Source organism: Patagioenas fasciata, chromosome 10 (assembly GCF_037038585.1).
Source record: "Patagioenas fasciata isolate bPatFas1 chromosome 10, bPatFas1.hap1, whole genome shotgun sequence".
In the NCBI taxonomy this organism is placed as follows: Eukaryota; Metazoa; Chordata; class Aves; order Columbiformes; family Columbidae; genus Patagioenas; species Patagioenas fasciata.
In genome coordinates, this window is record NC_092529.1 from 11,469,022 (window position 1) to 11,484,807 (window position 15,786).

At 42.5% G+C, this 15,786-nt stretch overlaps 1 protein-coding gene across 3 annotated transcripts in view; it reads left to right on the forward strand.

Moving 5' to 3' along the window:
* Positions 1 to 255: 255 nt before the first annotated feature.
* RAD54L2 (RAD54 like 2) overlaps positions 256 to 15,786 on the forward strand; it is a 66,066-nt gene continuing 50,535 nt past the window's right edge. For 2 of the 3 annotated variants that reach the window (XM_065845846.2, XM_065845841.2), the window contains exons 1-2: positions 256 to 400; positions 1,860 to 1,949. The gene's annotated coding sequence lies outside the window, so the exon portion shown is untranslated. The remainder of the gene's footprint in view (positions 401 to 1,859; positions 1,950 to 15,786) is intronic. The other variant, XM_065845843.2, reaches the window with a different exon arrangement.

The following is a 15,786-nucleotide window of genomic DNA, read 5'->3' on the forward strand; positions in this document are numbered from 1 at the left end:
TCCCGGGCCTGCCCAGCAGGCGGATGGGGCCCTCGGGACTCCGCCGGGGGGCCGGGCCCTGGCGGCGCGGAGCAGCCCCGTCCCGCGGCCAGCGGGCCCTGACGGCCGAGCGGCGCGGGGCCCACCCAGAGCCGGGCCGCCCCGTCCTCGCCGTGCGGCTCCCGCCGCCTTCCCGCCCTTGGCGGCGAGGAGGAACCTTTCTCCGCCCTGCGGAACCTTTGCGGCGGAGGCGCCTGTTGCTGCCCGGGGGATCCTGCGTATGCTCCAGCGGGGGGTGGGGGGGGCCGGACGCTGGGTGATGCGGCCCCCGAGCGGCGGCTGAGCGCCGAGGCTGGGACGGAGGCGGGCGGGCGGCCTCAGCTCCTGGGGCCCGCCGCAGCCCCCCCGCCCCCCGGCCGAGGTGAGAGCTCGGCGGTGCCGCGCGGTTGGGGCGCCGCCGCCACAATGGGAGCGAGCCGGGAAGGGGCGCGCCGACAGAGGCCCGCGGCCGCCCGCCCCGCCCCGCCGGGGGTGTGTGAGCAGCGGCGTGGGGCGCCGGCCGCCCGGGCCGGGGGGCTGCGGGGGCGGGCGAGCGGACACCCGAGAGGGGGGTGGAGTGGCAAAGGCTGCTGGGCCCGTGGGGATCGGAGTCGGGGCAGCGGGGAAATAGCCACCCGGTGTGAGGGGGCGGCGGGGTAGCGGCCCGGCTCCTGGGGAGCCCGAAGCCGGCGCAGCGGTGTGAGGGAGTCGGAGGCTGAGCCTGGGGGCGAGGGTCGGGCTGAGACTGCACTCCCTGCGCCGGGCCCCGCCAGCGACTGTGAGAGCGGGGCGACTGGCCCGGGGACCGCCGAGCCCGGGCTTCGCGGGGCTCGTTTCCCGCTGCATCCCGCCGCGGTTCGGGGCCTAAGCGAGTGTCTGATTTCGGGGGCGTGGGCGGGCCGGCTGCGGGGCTGCATCTGCCCCCGTGGGGTGTCGCGGCTCCTCGGTGCCCACGCGCGCTGCAAGGAGGGACCCGAGCCGGGGGGCTGTCAGAGCCCGGCTATGCGGGGCACAGCGCTTGTCCCGCTCCTGCTGCGGCTGAACAGCCGTGATCTGTAGGGCCGGTGAACAGACAAGCAAAGTAAAAATTTAGTGTCTGTGTGAGACTTGGTGGTGAGCTTTAAGAGGGAGAAGTCTCGGTGTGTTGAGCTGTTATCTCTTGATCCTGTCTCACTGCTTTTTAACTTGCTCCCCCTATGGAATAGTGTATGGGCTGCTTTTGTTGGTGGTTACATTGGTGACTGGACGTTTCAGTGCTCATGTTTATGAGACACTTGTAAACTACATTGATTTCCCCTCCTGCCACTTCGCTGATTTGTACAAAACTGGTGCTTTAAAAAGTTCTTAGTACATCACCTTAGTCTATCTGCAGGTGGGGAATTTTTATTGAAAAAAAAAGGCTTTAAAAGGAAATAATGGAGCTCATTTTTACCTTTTTATGCTAATAAGATGCTAATGATCACATTTGCTTGTTTTTTTAACTTTCTTAACATTGGATATCTTTGTATGGTTACACAAACGTTGAGGCTAGCAAATAATCAATATAGCCCATAGGAAATGACTGCGGAAACTTCTGTATTAAGATATTCTTGCTGCCCGGTCAAAGGTGGTAACTCCCCTCCCCAGGTTAGAGTAATGGACCTTTTGAGCAATTCTCTCTCTGCTTCAGTGCCATATCAGTTATTTTAGAATAAACATCCTTTGTTTTGGTAGTTCTGCTCTAGGGGCAGTAGTGTCTAGGAGAGGGATGAAAACAAACCAGCCTGCTTAGGCCACTGCAGGTGCTTCTGGTGGGAGCTCTGGTGTGACCTTGGTTTTCTAAGTAAGGTTTCTTTTCCCAGGTGTGAAGCTATACATCCTGAATACACAGAGCAAACAGCTCTTGTCCTGTGACCTTATCAGCATCAGAATATAGGAGTTGTTCATTAACGGTAGGTGCTGAATGTGAAATTTCCAAGAAAAATATAGTTGCTGCTTTAAGGAAAAGTTTTTGTGGTTGTGTGATGTTTTCTGGGTTAACACTGCCTCAAACTGAATACCACCATCTCCTCCTCCCAAAAGAAGCTGAATGTTTAGCCACCATGTTCCACTTGTACTACACTCGGGTAACTGGCAACTTCTGCATGCCTCAAATCTCTTGAAATTCCAATTTTGATATTTGAGAGTATTGCAGATCCTGGACTGGAGCATCATATACTCTTTTGAGGAGAAGAAACAATGTGTTTCCTGTCTTATCTTAGTAGTGGAGATTTGAGAAGTATAATCTGGCATAGAAAATGGTAACAGGTCATTTTAGTGTTCTCTGGGATCCAAATCAATGTCATAGAGTAATTTAGGCTGGAAAGGTCCTCAGGAGATGTCTAGTCAAACCTGCTGCTCATAGCAGGGTCAACACCAAATTCAGACCAGGGCTTTGTTCATTCAGGTCTTCAGCCTTCCAAAGATTTGTCAGTCTGTGTCCCTGTTCCAGTGTTTGACTGTCTCCGCAGGGAAAGGTCTTTTCTCTGTCAGGTCACAACCTCTGCTACTGCAGTTTATGTCTCCTGTCCTCCTGCCGCGTATCTCTGTGCCTCCCGTCTTCTGGAGAACCTCCGTGTCTGGACAACTCCAGTTCTCACAGCCTTTCCTCACACAGCAAGTGCTCTGTTCCCCTGAACATCTCAGTAGCCCTCCACTGAACTAATTCAGGTTTATTTGTGTCTTGCTTGTGCTGGAGTGTTCAAAACTGTACATGGTGTTTCAGGTGGGTGTGGAAAGCGCCAAGTGACAGGGAGTGATGGGTTCCTTGCTCAGGCAGGCTGTGCTCCTGCTGGGGCAATCCAGTGTGCTGTTAGCTTGCACCACTGCCAGGGTACACTGCTGACTTGTTTTTAGCCTGCTGTCCAACCTGTGTCACATTTTGTGTTTGTATGTACCTGTATGTAACACACACAACTGTTGTATCTCACCCTCTGCCATGCACCTCTGAAGAGCCTCCTTAACTTTTATGTGAGCACATACCTGTGTGATACTTACACACATGCATCAAATCACACCTGCAGCACTGAGCAGTAGTTTTCCCATCCTTTTCTGCACATTGCGGTTGTTGTTAGTGGTGACTGTTGACTACCTGGCCTTTCCTATCTCTTCTGCTGTTGCACATACCCTGGCTGGTTGTGCCTCCCAGCCCACAGGTCTGCCAGTTGTGTTGCTGTGACTTTGTTTCTCAAAATTGTGTTCTTTCAATTACCTCTTTGAGATGTATCAGGTTACCAGGCTGAGAAGGGAGTGGCAGTGGAGTGAGACTTTTACCATGAAGATTGAATTGAATCTCATTTGATCAAATTCAAATCCAGAATTTAGTAACGTAGGAAATGTGTTTTCAGGTAGTGTTGTTTATGGATGTGAGTTGAATGAAACGTTTAAATGCAATATTTTTAAGAATGCAGTTAGTTGCAGTGCAGTTATGTTAGTGTAATTTCTTTGAACTTGTTTCCTTCAGGTGCTTAAAAGTTTTTGCACCATAACACTCTGGAGGACAAATATCCCCTGCTAATGAAGTTTCTTAGTTTAAACTTAATTCTGGAGAACACAGTTCCTTCAGAGGCTAAGTACTATTTGAAATTCCTAGATACTTGGTACAGATATAATTTTGAGATGTGTGTTTTCTGTTTACACAAAATAATTTCTGCATAATATTTTCCTGATTGTCAAGCATATTGAGTTAATTACAGGTGGGTTTGTTCCAGAGAATGCTTATTACAAGACAGGAATTTGTTGTATTTAAGCAACATTTGAAGCTATATAAAAATAAGATAATTTATAGAGAGCTGCTGTTCCCCTCTGCCCCCCAAATCAGTGTTTATTAAGTACTTACCCCAACATAGAAGAAGTAGAAATCAATAGTTATATTCAGACTTGTAGAACAGCATGTGTAGAATCTGATATTTAGGTAATTTGAAAAAATGAAAGAAAGCTTCATTTCTTATTAAATTTTAGAAACCTCTGGTTTCTAGGGTTTTATGCTTATGAGAAACAGAATCCTGAAAATGAAGGGGGCTGATAAAGTAACACCATTTGTTGTTTGAGAAAGGGGCAGATTTAGTTGATGAAATTGAGTCATTCCATAATGCGAGAAGGAAGAAGGTGGAATTACAGGTAGCTGTGAGAGGGGAAAAATTGTTGAACAGGCATCTTTAGAAGCTGGTTTGACTTCTGAGAATATGGTAGTGTGTTTTGTTTTTTTTAAGTCATTGTTCTTCTGAACCTGCTAGCTGGGGACTTCTCATTCTAAGGAACACTAAGAAACTAACTGATCAGTATTTCATATGTGGTAACCAGCAAGTGCTGATTGCACATATTTGCTATCAGAATGAGGATATCTGAAGTTGAAACAAGTTTTTTTGGGAAAAATGTATGCATTGATTTTAACCATGCAGATATAAAACTTATCGAGAGTGATTGCTTTGAAATATACCTCAAAGTATAGAAAATAGGCTTTTAGAAGTTCTTGAAGGCCAGGCATACCATTGACTCAACTTTGTCTGAAGTGGAATAGCAGAATGTCAGTTTAGTCCTGCAAGGGAGACTGATTCAGTGCTATTGTAAACTCAGAGCAGCACTCATGATTTAAATCTTGTTCTTGCTAAGTGGTAATGCTGGAGTTGGGGTTACTCTGACACCTTTAAAAATCTTGTGGCATTTTGAAGGTAACTAGAACTCATTTGAAGGAGGAGGGGAAAAAGAGAAGTATTACATCACTTTAAATTTAATAGTGGTATTTTCAGCATGCTCTGAAGTGTGTAAGTGGGAGCAGCGATTTGAAGCACTCTGTGTTGGCTTGTCAGCTTGTCCCAAAGCTGCTGTTCTGCAGGTATATCTGCAAGGTTGAATGCAGAAACGAAGGAAGATTGAACCAATTTAGGTATGAGGGACAACTGATTACTCAAACATTAGAACAAACATAAAGGCTGGTGTGAACCTGTCTGGAGGTAGTATTGACTCTGTGCTCGAGAAAAGCACTGGATAACTTCATGGCAGAAGATGTTCAAGGATGCAGAAATCTTGAGGGGAAGACTTTTAGCCAGTTGCTTGACAATGAAGCTGAAAGAATGTTAGATACTGTCAGCATGGCTTGTGGTGTAAACATGGAGTACAGTGTTCAAACCTTATAAATAGTGCCCTCTGCTACTGTCCTAAATCCTAGGAGGGGTTTTTGATCTGCAAAGTGCAGTTAGCATTGGCTTCTTGAACACCTGTTTGAAAAGGAGAGTTGATGAGGTGAACCAGCTTCTTGCTGATATGACTTGATGTGACTCTGTCCTTCTCCCCCCACTCTTCATGTGCACATGTAGCAGTGCTGGTAGAAGCCTCAGTAGTTGCAGTGTGCTGGCACAAAACACTTTCTACTGCCATGACTTAAATTTCTAGCCAAGGATTAAGCATATTAACAGAAGCTCTCCGCTGCCACTGTAATTAGCGCTACGCTGGTGGACTTTTGCTGGCAGCTAAGTAAAAAATAGTAGTTGGAAAAGCTCGATATATTCACATGCTTTCTTGTGTTACAAATACATCAAAATTTATGCTGAACATGAGAGGACTTTGATTGAGGCTTAACATGCAAAACAATGCAGTTTACACAACAAGAGAGCCTTAAGAGAGACATTAAACTCAAAAAAGCAATTAAAGTGGTTTTGTAATGATTTGGCAGTTTACAGGCAGATAACTTTACTCTGGCATTCTCTGTGGAAAGCTAGCTTGATCTAATTAACAAAGAACTGGAGCTATATGGGGGCAGAATTGATTAACAGAAACTACAGAACCCTTCCATTACTTAGCCAATGTGGATGGTCGTGTACAAAGGGTTTGTAGGGCAAGTACAGTGTATCATTGAAATGTGGTGGATGTAATACGATCTTGACTTGTACTTTCTTCCCTTGGCAATGAAAATTTTTACCCAAAATTTTTGCTTGTGAAGAAAGCTTTTCTAGCCCATGAGAACTGTGGAAATCATGTTTTAGATGAAGGATAATTCATCAAAAGATTTTCTTCAGTCTCTGAGAAACTCAAGTCTTGTCCCGGATATCAGCATCAATTAAGTGTGGGCTATTATATTTGGAGTTGTTGGATCTGCAATAAATAGGTTATTAAAGTGTATTGATTTCATGTGAGTTGCACTAGCTGCATGTTGCACCCAAAGGCTAGTAAAACAACAACCAACCAAACCTCAAACCAAACAAAATTTGTGAACCAGACAAAGCCTGAAAAGGGGTTGTGAGGTGGCAATGCTCACACAGCCTGCTGAGTCAGCATGGAAACCAGGATGTTACTCAAAAAGGAATTGATTGAGGAGGGCTGGTGGTAGGGTTTACTCAAAATTAGTGAAATAAAGGAAACCGCTACATGACTGGTGAGTGTCAGTGCTCTGGAAGATCAAAAAGTTGTAATCAAAACTCTTGTATCAAACATATACTTAGGTATGGGATTTGTGTGATGATTATGTTCCCGTTCCTCCTGCAATACTGATCAATAAGGGTGTTGTTGCAAAGTGAATCTTGTTCAACAGATATGTTTTTATGTATGGTCAGTTAGTCAAAACCTAGATTAAAAATAGTAGATGTGGGAAACAGAAAATGAATGGAGGATGTTTCAGGGATTTATAGTAGTCTAGAGCTTTGTAGTATTTTGTTCAGTGGCCTGGAAGAAAACATGAAATTGGAGCTGATCAAATTTGTGGATTATGTAAAGGATGCAGTGAGTGGTGAAGCATGAAGAAGGAATGGCAACTGTACAGTGTCCTTCGAATCGTGTGGGTAACTGGGTCTAATATGACCAAATATGTGTTTATAGAGATGGAGCATAAAGTTATGCGTATTGTGGGAAAGACTGGAGGCTATCGGTCTAGAAAAAAGAATTGTGCTTCCAGAAACTAGAGACCTTGGAGAGAATGGCAGGAGCTGAGCGCATATATATATATATATATATGTATATATATTTATATATGGCCGTACGTGAGTCCTCAGAGTAACACTGTGGATAGGAGGGCTACTAAAATAAGCTGATTACTTTGTTAATACTAATGTACATCCGTAATAACAGGAAATACTGAATAAGGACAGAGGGGTAAAATCAGTGAGGAAATATTTTGACCTGGTCTAATGCTGATGTTTTTAAAGGGAATTTTAAAAGCAAGGAAGATGATGTAACATTTGATGTTGCTTGGGTGATTAAGTCACTCATTATAAAACTTTTTCTTAAAGTGCTCAATTGGTTTAGCTTATCGTGAGATATTTAAAAGTTTCTCAATTTTCTTTGGGGAAAATAAGCTGTGTACTAAAGGGCTCTTTAATTTAGTAGAAAAAGGTATGATATCAGCCAGTGCCTGGAAGTTAAAAATATTATTTCATAGTCTAGATGACATTTTGGAGCTCTGTATGTCATTCTGGAGGGTCATCAGCCTCCCCAGACTTGGGATGACACAAAGTTTAAACTGGAGGCTTCTTTTGTTTTTTTTTTTCCTCTTAAAGGTGATCATTGTGACTTAGAATGGTTCTGAAAGTAATGATCTTTTTGTTTCTAAATCTGTTGCTGGTCTCTTTCATTTTTTAAATATTTTGAAATATAGTTTTCCTTAAAATGTACTGTCACTTTTAATGGAATCCTCTAGTTTTTCAAGTCTTGCTGCTTTAACTACAACTGTTGTTATTACTGTGGAAAAATTGCACCACAAGAACTGGAGTGGCGTGAGAGATGACAATGAAGAAGATGCGATTTAGGTAACGTTTTTTCCTCACTTCCTTAAGGAAGCTCCAAACTGGTACAGAAAAAACCCCTTTGAACACAGACACTCTTTCTAGATTTTCAGAAATAATGAATCTTCCTTTTAGACTTCAACTTGTATGTTTTTAACTTAATTAAAAAATCTTCACCTTGACCTTCCAGAAAATGGATTCAAAAGTTGAAATTTCTCATGTCTTTTTCCTTGAATAAAAATGATATTGCTACTTTGCTTTCATTTTTACCATCTTTAGGTTTCAGGTTAGCTGGGTTGTATGTTATATGCTAGCCAAAATAAACTCATGCATGGCTTTTTGATTTGTGTTTATCTTAGAAATTAAAAAAGCACAATAAAAAAGGACAGGACAAAGGGGAGGCAAACAGTTTTTGGCTGTTCCTCTATGAAATCACATCAGTTTTGTGCTGCTGCTCCCCATGAGTATTATAAGGTAACTCCACCTCTCTCATTATTTATGGCAGGGAAGATTGAGGGGGAACAGCATTAATTATCCAGGAGTCTGGATGAGATTTTGGGGATGGGGGGAGGATTGTAGAACCGAGGCCGGGGAATGCGGGGCCTGCTATGGGGAGAGAGATGTTAACAGTGCACAGCGAGAGTCTAACTGTGTGGTGTAATTTGTGGTACTTTTGTCCTTTGAGTGGCAATTGCATTGATTTTTCAATTAGAAAAAGCCAACCAAATGAACTTCAAAAATAGATACCTCTCTGCACAAACCACATAATGATGCCGTGACTATTTAAAGAAGGGGACAAATGAGAGGATTAAATATGAGAATGTTCATGTCTCACCTCAGATACATGCACGATGCTTTTGATCAGTGATTGTAACAAAGGTAAGGAAGTTTTATTGCATTCCCAAGTCAAAACGCTGTCTGTCCTCTGTATGTGGAGCACCATTCTGGCTGCTGAGACCATGGTCCTGCAGACATTGATGCCAGCTTGATCTGGCCATACCCAGGGCTGCTTGCTCCCACCCTCTTGGCTGTCTTTTTCCTTTCTGGCTGCACAGCTGTTCATGCAACGTTGTAGTAAATCACCTTTGGGAATTGAATTTTGCTTTTGGGTTGTTTTTTGGCTGAATCAGTTTGCCGTGTGGCCGTGCAGGCTGTGGTTCTGGCACAGTCCGGACAGGTGCACTGGTGGGAGAGACCAGCTGCTGCAGAGAGTGTCCGAGGCCTAAGAAGCTGCAGTCAGCAGAAGGAAAAACAGGTAATTTAATAAAGGACAAATGTTTATTACCCTTCTGGTGCCAGTGAAATCTGAAAGCTGCCTGCCCGTGTCAGGGCATGTCACTGTCTCTCTAACTGGTGGGATTAGCATCAGGTTTTTGGTTGCCATCTTGTGTTTATCACTCTCTTTTGTTTAGTCTTTGCATCACTCACTGATGAAAGACACAGCACTGGTAGTATAATCCAACTGTCCAGAAGTTGAGATTAGTCTTCCAGCATCACTACTTGTGTGAAAAATGACTAGCTGTGGTTTCTCCTTTCCAGAAGCAGTTGGATGTTCCTCTTAAAGTGCCAGGGTTGTGGAGTCACCTCAGCGACTTCTCAAACACAAGTGTCCGGGCTTAAGAAATAAGAAAAGTCAGATTGTTTTTGCAGGGTATATTGGGGTGTGGGAGGTAGGAGGAACAAAGAATATTTTCCTAAATCAAGAAGTTGTTGTAGGAGTGGTGTCATTGGTTGGGTGTTTAGTTTCTTGTCCATAGGTGTCAACAAATTGAGGGAACAGGACCAAAAAATAAACCTTACAAAAATCAATGCCTTGCAACCCTTACCCTAAACAGGGTAAAGCAATTGCCTTGAAAACTGGACAGCAGAATGACTGTTGCGTAGAATGAAGGCCTGGGGTGAAAAAGCAGGATGCCTTTGAGATTAGGTATTTGGGGAAAAGCTGTTATGCCAGAAGAGATTTTGTTTCTGATTTTTCCTCAATCCTAAGACATAATCCTGTCATCTCTGGAGGAGAATTTCCTGGGGAAGCTGTTAGTTTGTTTTTTTTTTTTTTTTGGCAGGGGTAAACTCTGGACAATGCATACCACAATTTGCCCTAACCAGCATTTTTAAGTTTCTGTCCACTGTAACTTCACATGCTGTTCTCCAAGGAATGTGAGCAACTAAGGCCTTTATTATGTGATCTGAATTTGTTTATTCTATAATGACTATAGTTAACTACTTGAGAGAAATAAGACTCAGATAATGAGCAGCGAACACTGAGGAAATGGGTGATCTGCTTAGTCATGCACACTTTGTAAGAATATTTTTTTTTCTGACTCTCTCTTAAAAAATTGTTTAGAGGTGCCTTTTTCTTTCTCCTGTACTTACCACAGCACTTGTGAAACACAAGGAAGAGAGGAGATCTTGTATTTCAACTAAATCAATATTTCTAATCAGTGAAATGCTTATTTTAACAGAATGAGGTACAGAGCTGTGAGCCTCTGCTGCTAGCATGGAACATTTTGTGAATATTTTTATATACATTCATAGCGACAAATGCATCCAGCGGTGTACCCACTAGAAAGTCTTTAATTTTTACCATTTACCTCCTAACAGAGAGAGATCTATGAATGAAATTAAGTGAGGTTTTACAGCGTTGCCAGTAAATCTACTCTGGAAATGCCACGTAAGCAGTTTTCTCTGTGAAAGAGTGCTAATAATTGTACCCAAGAACTCCCATCAAAAGAAAAGTTGTACTTAGTATTAAAATTTCTGAGTTCAGCCCAAATCAATAATGATCAAGAGTTCCTAAAAATCAGGCAAATGGGTAGCTTGAGTAAAATGACTCAGCAGCCTGGATTCAAGACTGGTAACTCAACTGAAAATTTGAGAGGGGGAGAGGAAAAATGAAGATGGGACACAAAATTCTACCTCTGTTGTATTTCAGAAGATCGTAGCAACTGAGTGTAGGGATGTTGACTTCTTAGAACATATGTCCCCTTTGCCTGGGATAGTGACATGTCACCAGGACGCAGGAAGAACCGACCTGCTGGCAGTTCCTTCTCTCCTTGCTCGCTGGGTACGGGTGCCGGTCAGGCAGCGTTTGCAAATGCTGACTGAGTTCTGATAGAAAAAGCGGTCACTTGGGGAAAGCAGTTAACTGAAACTTGCACTTATCTTTGAGAGAAAGAGTACCCAAAAGGTTGTGGTGTTTTGAAGATCACAGCTGAATGTTCTTTATAGTTCTGTTTCTGAATCTTGGAAACGTAACATTTGGATTCTGCATGGGTGTGAATATCTCTACAGTGTTGTCTGTTCAGTAAGAACAAGTACTACAAAAGACATTCCTGGCAGTTACGAAAGTTAAGTGAATTTATACCTTTGGGAGGTAGTGCCATTTTTACTCCAAAAGAGTTGTCTCTGTAGCCAGCAGCTACTTCTGTAGGTGACTGTCATGGTCCTTATTCACCATATGGTGTCTTTTAATAATTTGCTAATATGTCCATTTTCAATGGTACCTTCCTGTCTTACTGTTGGATATGCCTGTGCCCATTTGTAATAGTAGTTAATGTCCTGTTTAACGTACGTTGGGACTGGATAGTTGGGTGTGTTTACCAAAAGGGTACGGTGACCTACAGGGTATATTATCTTTCTGTTAATATTTGCGTATCTCCTTAGCCAAACTTGCATTGTGCTGCTTTTAAAGCTCTTTTGAAAGTAAGCTCAAATACGCAGAGTCATATACTCACAATTTTATAAGATAAAAAAATCTAATATGTATATAATGAGACTCATAGCTCAGTTTCTTTTGTGAAATAATACTGATTATCTGTAATTGGGGTGTTTTTTGTGTGTGTATGCATGCAACAGTGTGTTGGATGGTGAGAGGCAGTGAGCTGCATTCTTTTCCTTTGCAGGCCTGTCCAAACCATTGGGAGGTTTTGAGCTAGTGAAATGCAACCAAAGTGGTGCTTCCATTTCTAAGGACAAAACCACAGGAGGCTACTTCATCCCTTTGCTTTCAGTGTGAGCTGCTTATAGTGTCAATTATAAGTGTTTTCAAAAGAAATGTATTTGTGCAGGATAGATAAGGATCTGTGCAACGGTTTTATTTTAGCCTGTTTAATGGGAAAGGTGAAGATCAACAGGTTTTGGTGACTTTGTTCTCAAAACCAGCAAAACGTGACCTTTATAAGTGTGACTTACTGGAAATTTTTCCAGCACTGTGCAAGTAGAATGTAGGGAATGACTCTGAAAGAAACTCAGGTTTCTGACAGTTTTTAATTCTTTAATGGATTTTTAATCTACAGTGGAATTCAATAAAAATTAGTGTGTCTGATTGTTTGACAGACTGGAGCGACTTGGGTCTAACATATGCTAATTGTCATCTTCATATCATGGGAGTTCAAAACTGTTTATTTTAATTTCCTCCTACTTCAGGATTTTTGTCTTTCTTTTCTTTGCTCTTGTTCAAGTTTCTTTGGTAAACTGTAGGTGGCATAAGAAATGCTTTCTCGTTGCTAGTGTAATTATCGTTGCTGGAGGTGGGGTACGGAATAAAGAGGAACAAAACCATGTTGAATTCCTCTTTTTTCTAAAAACTGCATAAACCAAGAGGAAGAAGGATGAGGCACTGAAAACAAACTCCTAGTCCTCTGCAACAGTTGGTAGTCAGGCGCAGACATATGACCAAGGGAAGAATGAAGTGGTGTTTACTTTGTGATCAGTTGGTGACAGTGTGCAACGTGGCTGGTGTCAGTCTCCCTGGGGATTTTGGGTTGCCCTGGACCACGGCTGGTGGGAAACTTGGTTTCGTGAGCAGAGACACAGTGACAGGTGTGAATCATTCCTCATAATGAAATGTGCTTCTCTGGGGGGCGAAGAACAAGTGTGTGTGGATGGGGTGATGCTGAGGGAACAGGATAGATCAACTAGACCTTTCAGCATCAGGAAAACATGGAACTTTCCTCATTCTGAAAGATGAAAACATTGTTCATGAGCTATATCAGTCTGTTTCTGTAGGATACTCTTCAAGGAAGTAAGCCCGAAGCCACAGCTTGTCTTCATAGAGTGACAGTGACTGATCTTTACTTGAGAGGGGATTAGCTCTTTGCCTTTTCACTCCTCTCTGTTCCACTGCTTCTGTTTATGTAATTTATTCTTGATTTATTATATAACTTCTTATCTGGCACCTATGTATATCAAGAGCTTAAACTCCTAGAGGGATCTTTTAGTTATCTCGATCTTCCTTTCTCATGGGAATTGGCTCACCTCTGGCCATAGTTTGGGTGTGCACAAAGAGAAGGCTTAGCACACCTCTCCTGGGACCTGATTTTTAAAATCTACCTTTTGGAATTTGAGAATGGTTATCATTAATGCAGGGTAAGCAAATTTGCCCCAAATTAATCTACTATATAAAATATATTGAATATAATTTGGAATCCTGACATGCCATGCTCTACTCTTGGGTCTTCCGCATAATTTGAAATCTTTAACGGGATTTCACTCCTCTCACAGCTACTGGTTATTTTTCTATAGCTGTAGCACCATGGGCAAAACCTGTAAAAGCACACTTAAAAGTGCCTTTTATATTGAAATACTGTTTGCTTGGACTAGATGATCTTTTGAGGTCCCTCCCAATCCCTAACATTCTGTGATTCTGTGAAAGCAGAAACAGTGTTGAGGGAAGGAAAGTTTCCTTTTCTCAGCATATTCTTTAGCAGGGAATGCATGTGCCATTTATACAGGAGTTAGCAGAGCTAAAAATGGGGGTTGAGTGAAGTAAGAGAAAATTTCTGTTCATTTATGATGGTGTTAATCCAGATGAGTATCAGTAATTATTGGAAGCAAAACTGATCACATGCTTCTTACCTCAGCCTGAAATTGTATGTAGTACAAACCAAACTGCTCTTCTAGACAGTGAGGACCTTTTGAGTATTTCAAAGAAAGAGCTCATTTATATGAAGCCAATTTCTACTTTAGTGTGATCAAGTCAAGTTGCTTTTAAAAGCAATGCAACATTGTTCAGGAAAATAATTATATACATACACACGTATACAAACACAGAAATAGTTTGCCCATTTCTGCTGGCTCTGTCTAGAGGTAAAGAGCTTGTCAGTGTCTTACGATGTCTGCATGGAAGCGAGCGCTGACATCTTATGAAGAGTATTCAGGGTTTTTTTTTCTTTAGAGGTCACAAACTATTGGTACTGTGGGCAGCAGGGTGTCCCTGCATCCCTTAGGAAAGGCGAGAGGGAAAGGAGGCTGTTCCGGCAGCGGTGGTGGCTGGTGCCGGTGTGCGCAGTGGCTGGTGCCGGTGCGTGCCGCTGCCACCGGTCCGGGTTGCGTAAGGATCGACAGACGCTGCCATTGACTCACGCTGGCTCTTTTTGTTCGGGATCACGGTGGGAGCCAACCCTTATGTAATGTTCATTGTCACATTCGCCGTTCCAGCACTGTCATGTCAGCAGAGAGGAAGGATTAGCTCTCCCTTTTCTTTCTTTATGGATTGGTTTTAGTTTGTTTTGGGTTTGTGGGTTTTTGTTTTGTTGGGTTTTTTTTTTTTGCTTTCTCCCACCCCTTCTTGCAGCAGCTTTTGTTTTTGTTGTCTGGGAGCAACCAGTTTCAGGCTGTTTTTAGTGTTGTGGTGCCTTTTAGGAAGGAGATTGTTAACCTAGAGAGAATAAAAGAGCAGGTCCTGTGACTGATACATGAAAGTGTTTTTCAAAGCACTCTCTTATTCTTTCTGTCGATTCCTGCTCCCCACAAATCACAGCGGGCTCCTTAATACTCACGTCACATGTGGGCAAAGATGAGATGCGTTGTGCCTATATTTGCATGGGGTGGGGAGAAACACACTCGCCTTCTTCAGAAGAGTGGTCCAGGGCAAGCAGATGCTCTCCAATTTATGATTTTACAAGCTGCTGCTTTTTGCTTTCTTCAGTTTAATGTTCCTGTAGTAAACATGTCACTTATGGGATCAATGCCACTTAGTTTTGCTGTGCTTGAACAAGAGAAAAGAAAGGAGGAGAATTGTTTTCTTCCTTCCCAGCCAGCAGTGCGTGGCCACCAGTTATCTGTGAGTCACAGCTGAAAAACTGTATTGCTCAAGTCCTAACAGCCTCAGACTGCAAAGGAAGAAGGGATTTAAGTCACGAAGTAATCAGTTAAGGATGGCTTTAAGTGCAATTTGGGGGGTTATCTTTGGGGAAAAGAAGTTCCTGTTGATTTTTCAGTAAACACTTAAGTTTGCTTTGTTAAAAACAGAAAGGGGATCTGCTACACTAGTATTGGTCAGTAACACTGTTGGCTCTTTTTTGAGAAAATATTTATTCTTTTAATGATCCCCTCTCCCCCTCCTTTTTTTTTTCACATGCTAATGTAAAATAGGGATGTTAATATGTTATATAATGTAAATGAGATAAGTTCGAATGTTCGTTAGAATCAAGCTGTCCAAAACCACTGATCTCAGTTTTATTTCTTATTGTATTTTTAAATTGAACAGAAAAGTATTCATTGTTATTTTGCAATAACCTTGCAAGTTATTGCTTGCAAATTGTAACAGTTTTTTTTGTTTGTTTTTTGTTTTTTTGTAGTAGAGAGAAGCTTAAGCTCATGACATTTTTTTTAGTGATCCATCTGTATGCTTTGTAATAATTCTCCATTAGTGACTGAAGGCTACATCTAAGGTACCAAAACTCTGCTAGCGTGAGATCTGGTAAAAAAATAAGATTTCTCTCAAGGAGCCAGCAGTTAACTTCGTGCACATCTCATTTGAAGTGTTTGTGTGGGAGCTGAGTGTTTAAGAGAAATCTTATGGCCCCAACCAACTATTTTGCTGTTTTGTTGCCAAACAAAAACAAACAAACAAACAAACAAAAAACAGAAAGGAAAAGATAAGGAAATTATTACCATACAAAAAGATTGTATAGCAGGAACTGGAGAGCGTTATGCAGCACTGACTTTGAAATACCTGTTTTTTTAAACTGTGTGTGCAAATCCTCCCGTGATTTGCCAGTGTGCATGATCCTGTTTCTATGGCCAGGCACCACGA